Source organism: Chenopodium quinoa, unplaced genomic scaffold (genome assembly GCF_001683475.1).
Source record: "Chenopodium quinoa cultivar QQ74 unplaced genomic scaffold, ASM168347v1, whole genome shotgun sequence".
Classification (NCBI taxonomy): domain Eukaryota; kingdom Viridiplantae; phylum Streptophyta; class Magnoliopsida; order Caryophyllales; family Amaranthaceae; genus Chenopodium; species Chenopodium quinoa.
In genome coordinates this window covers 5072872-5079350 of record NW_018744693.1, presented here as the reverse complement: position 1 = coordinate 5079350, position 6479 = coordinate 5072872, and positions in this window count along the sequence as shown.

Here is a 6479-nt window from a genome sequence, read left to right as displayed (position 1 = left end):
GTAAAATCATAGGTTTACGGGTCGGGTCATGGGCTAGCCTATGCAACTTTTGGGTACACGACTACGTGATAATTTTTTTTCTTCAGGAAAATTCTGCACTTATCTAGGTAAATAATATTTTCTTCTTCTTTTTCAATCCCACAGCCGCCACTCAATAGATTTTCTCGCTCTTGGTTTCTTTGCACCCCTTGTTCTTATCCCTAACAAGCTTCTTATTTCTCCTCTCTAGCATTAACCAGTTGTTTATTTTACTATACTATGTACTTTCTCACTCCTCGCTCCTCGAAGAGGGTAAGTATTAATTCTTTTTTTCTCAATCAAATTTCAAGGTTTTTCTTCCCCAACTTTCCTCTTTACAATTTCCTGATAGGAATTTGTGATTTTTATGCAAGATTAAATTTCTTTCACAAATGGTTATTGGATGAATGATTTGTTTGAGTTGCAAGGCAAAAATACAAGACTTAGATGAGTTATATCACTGCATGATTTGTACAATTGTAATTCATCCTTTTTTTTTTTTTTTTTGTAAATTTCAAATTTAAATGTTAGTGGTATTATTATCTTCTTTAAATTGTAAATTTTTAATTATATAACTTCAGCCAATAATCAAATTCATTTTTTTTTGTTTTTTAAAAATATTTTATTGTATTATTTATAATAAATTTATCACTTTTTCTCATTTTAGGAATAGACTACTTTACAATTCGATTATCTCATTATCATTCGGGTAGCCTATGACCCGACCCGCTAAATTCAGGTATTCGAAAACCGGGTACTGGAGTTTTTCGGGTCGTGGGCTGGTTATTTGCCTACCCAAAAGTGTGGGTACTGGCACATCCGGATACCCGGATTTGAACACTCTTAATACCAACAATACAATGTACACCCTAGTTGCGCCGGAACTCATTTTCAAAGTCAATGACGAACTCGTGTCACACCATGCATCTTCCTTTTGATCAAACAAATACAATATTCATTATTCCATTATTTGTAGTCTTTGAAACACTTATGTTATTACTTGGATTAATGGTCATATGTGTGATGATAACCTTGCCATTGTTGTTCAAGAAAATGACGGGTGATGCTTTCGAGTTACCAAAGTTAGTTGAGTTTTAAAAAGGTAGGAGGGGGGATCCCAACAATCAAGATGGGATGGAGGATGAAGAGAAGTGATGTGTCTTATAAGCAAAGATACGATAGAAAGAAGGGATTGTCTGTGAGTTAATATTGTCACCAATTTGTGCTTTACGATAGATTTTATCATAGCATAGAATTTCATTACGAAATACTTGTATATGTAAGTAGCACTCTGTCTTTCCATAAACTCCAAATCATGAATGTGAATTTTCTTCATTATTGCATCTTTATGGGCTTTTAGTGATAGGCTAAAAAAAACTTTGTTTAAGGTGTTGAGTAAGTGCGATCTAGCCATTGTTTAACATAAAAAAGGTTCCATATTTGTCAAGCATTGATGCAGTGTGGGAAATATGGTCCATAAATTCACGTTGATGGCTACAAATCATTCTAAATGTGAAATACACTTCTTTGAGGGGTATATTCAATTTCCAGATCACCCCTTGTAGACATTTACTTGTGGCCTCCTAATCCAAACAAATAGTGTAATGATGAGGCAAGAACCCACATATCAAATTGGATCAGTACTAAGCTCATATGGACTTCAAAACATGAGAACGAAAAAGAGACATGTAACAACACTCGTATGTAAACATAATTAATGATAACTGATAAGTGGCATCCAACACATAATATATTAATAAAACACATTGAGCAATCAAGGTAAATCTTCTAAGAGTCCAAAAGGCATGCATTTTATACACCTTGAGAACAGGTGAACAACCTATTAAGATAAAGTTACTGACGGCAACTTTCTTTGCTCCTTAGTGAATGTCGTCCAAAGTAACTGAACAATTGATTTTTTCGAAGTGATTTAGATTTTGAACATATTCGTAGCTTTTTACTCTATAAGTTGTCCAATAAAACAAGTAGGAAGCCCTTGTTAAGAAAGTAATAGAAAAACTTCTTGAAATCTCTTATACTTTCAGCATCATCCACATACATCCAATATTCTATGGAATCTCTACCAATGTATGTCTATTAATAGAAATCTTTACCTTTTATTTTCATATCTTGTTCTCTTCTTCATTCTCCTCTTCCTCGCTCTCTTCTTCCTCATGCTTTCTTTCTTTCTCTTTTTCTCTTTTCTTCTCTCCTTTTTGCTTCCTTTTCAAGTTCTCTTTTTCATTCTTGATTTCTTCTTCATTCTCCTCTTCCTCATACTTTCCTTTATTCTCCTTTCATTTTTTCTTCTTTCTTTTTTGCTTCCTTTTCTTTTCTCTTCTTTATTCCGTCTCCTCTTCCTCGCTCTTATCCTCCTCATACTTTAAAGACTTTGAAGGAATATTTTCCTTTCATTTTTTTTTCTCTTTCATGTTATTGTTGAAATCTTGAAAAGAAACCTTTGGCCTCTTCGGTTTGTCCTAATGGCGGGGCTTAACATCTAGTTTGGTTGCCTCATTAGGAATTCTAAGCACATGTGCTACTTCATTAGCACATATATTGATGCTAACATTTCCAACAATAAAAGTATGTTGAAAGAGCTATCAATTTGAATAAGATTGTGAAGTTTGAGAAAATGGTAGAAATTTGAATGCTTTGTTCCTCGCAATAGGATTTCCATATGCCAATGTTTTAAGATACGCATAACATTAAAAGAAAACTTCACATTCAATATACTAACAATTCAATATTGCATAACCCAAAATTTGACAATAAAAACCTGAAATTTGACAATCAAAATCGCAAAGTTCCATAATAAAATCCCAAATTCGAAAAAAATTGTAATGTGAATTCTTGTAACAAAAGCAAGCAAATTTCTATAGCAAAACTAAGAAATTCGAGAGGCAAAACTATAGAAAGTAGAGTGCATACTCGAATACTAGATTAATAACCAAAATTACTCATTTAGTCATTTACTTAGTAGTCAAACACCGGGAGGCCACTAGAAAAAGTCTATCAAAACAAAAACAAAAAAGAAATAAAAATAGAGAAAGTAATACGTGAGTAACATTTTAAAAGTAAATTAACAATGTCTTATAACACTTTCTTCAATTTATGTGATTGAATTTGGCATTTTGTATATCTAAATTTCTACACTTCAATTAACATATAGTTAATTAAATTTTATTAAGTGTGTATTATATTAATAGCTTAACAACGCATTAGAGACTTGTAAGCCAGTGGGAAAACCTAACCTGTTATTAGGGTGGGTATGGATAAAGGGTAAAGACAAAAAAAAGGGCTTGGTCATGGATCGCTAGAAGTCGCCGGATAAATGTTTTAAAATAATAATCTCGGTCAAAGCCGCAAATGATCATATCTAATGCACATAATATTTCCAATATAGTCTTACTATTACCAATTAGATGTTGGTGTAGTGGTAATTGGGACTACGCTTAGTAGGGACGACCTGTGTTTGATCCCCCGCAACAACAATTTGGAGGGGACTGGAACCTAACCACCCTGAACTGATCCTCAAATTCGGATTAGCCCAAAGGGGTGAACCGGGTGGAACACCAAAAAAAACTATTACATTCTTTTGGCATCCAATGAGGCATTAAAATTTTATATGTCATTTAATAAAAGATTAATTACATCTTACCACCTACTACTTTCATTTTTATTTGAACTATCACCTTAATGTTTTTTTTTGTTTTTAATTACACCTAAACTTCCTGATTTTCTTACTATAAGTTTCTACTTAACGGTTTATGGGTTCGAGAGTTAAGGTGGTAACTTATCAATATTATTATTAAAACTCAAAGGCAAGGAGTTTAAATACGCCACGTGTCATTGTTTTCCCCTAATCTAGCCACATTAGCAAATTGCCACATCATCTAGCCTTTCCACCTTATTAATATTAAAATAGCAATGACTATATTAGAAAAATACCACAAAGTCATAATTAAAACCATGAATGATATATCCAATTACATTACCCTCCCATTATAAAAAAAAAAATACATTACAGGATTTGACCAAGATCTGCAATTATGTTTAAAGTTTGCATATTAATTCACATTTCGTATATGACTTCTTTTTCCATCACCTACATTTTTTTTATTTATATTACTAAAAGATTGCATGCTTTCCCAACAAAATAAAATAAAACAAAATAAAATTATAAAAGAAATTAAATAAACTAAAAAAGGTTGTCTTCTTCCTAACAAAATATGTGAAAGTGCGAAATCATGGTTTCTCACGAAACAAAAGCAACCCAAACTAAGTCCTAAACTTTTTAATTTTTGGATCAAAATAAAATGGAATCTTCATGGTTTTCCCCCCCAAAAAACTCCAACAAATATCACAAACCACAAATTCGGACATTGGTGGTCAGCGTAATAAAGAACAGGAAGGTCATGTCCGTCATGGTGGTATGTAGATGGGTCGTCGGTTCCCAGCGCCGTCCATGTGTTTCAATTGTCGGTTTGCAACCCCTCAAAAAGAGGTAACTGATATATGATTTTGAGAAGTATCCTAAGTGAAATTGTGTTTTAATTGTCTTGATTGTGAAATAAAATCATTTAATTGTCTTGATTGTGTAATTAAATCATTAAATAGAATAATTTAGGTGATTATAAATTAGTTGAATAAGTAACCGTTATGAAGATTGTGACCGCAATATTATTTTTAACTCAATAAAGTATTTAAATCATAAAAAGAGTAATTAGAATTGCCCAAAAAAAAGACTAAACTATTGAATTGCCTCATTTTGTAACAACTATATATTTTCTAGTTAAATTTGTGGAATTGATGCCGGAATTAATATGTGTGCCACTAGTATTAACACTTAACCTTTCACTATAAAACTAACGATATTATGCAGCAAAGTTGTGACGTCGTTCTAAAGGTCTACATATTTCATTGATTTTTGTTAGTTTTTCTGTATATTAACCTTTATAAATATTGGTAATTTGGTATGAAGGTTTTCTATTTATTTTTTTGGAATTTGTAGAGTTGTTCTAGGCTAATTTTAGTGGTTGACACTTGATACTTCATTCCATCCAATAGCCTAAGGTACTCCCTTCTTATTATGCAAATCAAAATTTTAAAATTCAATGCATATATTTCCTTTTGGGTGTCCATTTATTATGAACAAAGCTGCTTTTACTTTGTATAGTTGGCTGATCTCTCACTGTCACTTTTAATCAAGTGAAATTCTAGCTCAATTACCACCCTTTTGTTTATGTGATTACATTTGGCTTGATGAAATGAACTACTTTTATTTTTAATGTAATTGTATTGGCATGATGGTTGACTCACAATGAGAGGAAAAAAACGATTACAACTTTTTAAAGCAAGTGAAACTTTGATTTGATGGCTTATATGAAGGAAGTTACATTTTTTTTCTTTTGGGAAGGAAATTAGTGATGATATGATAATATAGATTTGTACTATTATCATAATATAAATTTGTACAGGGAACCCGAACAAAAGAAGCTTCTTAACTCTGAAAATAACCTTATGCAAGGAGAAGATGCAAAAGAACAACAACTCCCAACAGATAATGAAGATGCATAAAAGATGAAAAAAATGAGACATAGATAGGAGTCTTTAAATAATTTACTTGATAAAAAAATATATCCTAATGAATATCAAAATTAGCAGTTAAGTAAGGTAGGGAGACCGTGAGCAAAAAAAAAAGGGGGGGGAGAAAAAAAAACAAGGTGTAGTAGGATAAGCAAAAAAAAGGTGTTAATAATTACTCTCTCTAATTATTACTTATGCATTTACAAGATTTAATGATTGCTCTTTGGTTTCAATATAAATGCTATGTAAAATTCTAAAAAAAAATCTTGCAAATTTTAGGTAGAAAATTCTACCAACACAAAATCGTGGAATAAAATTTAATAGTCATACACAAGAATTGATTAACTAACTTTGTGTAATGTAGAGTAATAATTTAATAAGTTCCATAAGTTTGAAATATCACTATATCTAAAATCATAAAAAAAAATTAAATTAAACCCGCGTGTAGGGAATATTTCAAGCATTATCCCAAATTTAAACCCACTGCGATCATACACTAAAGTACGGTGGCGTCCAAAGGGAAGGAAGCTAGAGAAAAAGAGTCGCCAACAAGTTTTAGGAACTTGTAAACCGTTTACAGGGTGAAGGTTACACCCCTTAACGATCTAAGAGATCGTTAACTCCAATAGATCTGGAACAAAGACTGGAAGTTCGGGGATGAAGGTACAAATTCAATCTAAAAGAGAAAGAACCTGCCCTAATAATAGGCATCTACTTTATTATTCTCGTATTCATGTGCGCTTTCTGACTAACATGCAAACAATTAATAGATTGACCCTAAACCTGTTTAATCTATGTTGGTTGAATATTAATGCACAAATAAAACTGTTATTGGCGATCACTTGAATTATAATCATATTAACCCTAAACAA